We start from the raw sequence: 551 nt of genomic DNA on the forward strand, positions 1-551 counted from the left end.
ACCACTTGGAACCTCACAGCACAGACCACCGCACCAACAGCCATCCTGTCCACAGCCCACGCCTCCTCCACTCCAAGGACCACCCACACCTCCACAACGCTAACCACCACGGCCACCACAACCCAGGCCACTGGCTCCATGGCCACCCCCTCCTCCAGCCCAGGAACAGCTCACACTACCAAAGTGCTGACTACCACAACCATGGGCTTCACAGCCACTCCCTCCTCCAGCCCAGGGACTACACCCACAATTCCAGTGCGGATCCGCACAAACACCACACCCACAACCAGCGGCTCCATGGTGACCCCCTCCTCCATCCCAGGGACCACCCACACCCCCACAGTGCTGACCAACACCACCACAATTGTGGCCACTGGCTCTATGGCAACACCCTTCTCTAGCCCACAGACCACTGGTACACCCCCAGCACTGGCCACCACAGTCACGACAGTCACAGCCACAGGCTCCACCACCACCCCCTCCTCCACTCCAGGGACAACTCCCATCTCTCCAGTGCTGACCACCATGGCCACCACACCTACAGCCACCAG

At 61.7% G+C, this 551-nt stretch overlaps 1 protein-coding gene across 1 annotated transcript in view; it reads left to right on the top strand.

The window, feature by feature from the left end:
• The window catches only part of LOC105549364 (mucin-5B-like), a 133,229-nt gene that overhangs the window by 87,375 nt on the left and 45,303 nt on the right, over window positions 1-551 (top strand).

The sequence above is a fragment of the Mandrillus leucophaeus genome, unplaced genomic scaffold (assembly GCF_000951045.1).
Source record: "Mandrillus leucophaeus isolate KB7577 unplaced genomic scaffold, Mleu.le_1.0 Scaffold435, whole genome shotgun sequence".
In the NCBI taxonomy this organism is placed as follows: Eukaryota; Metazoa; Chordata; class Mammalia; order Primates; family Cercopithecidae; genus Mandrillus; species Mandrillus leucophaeus.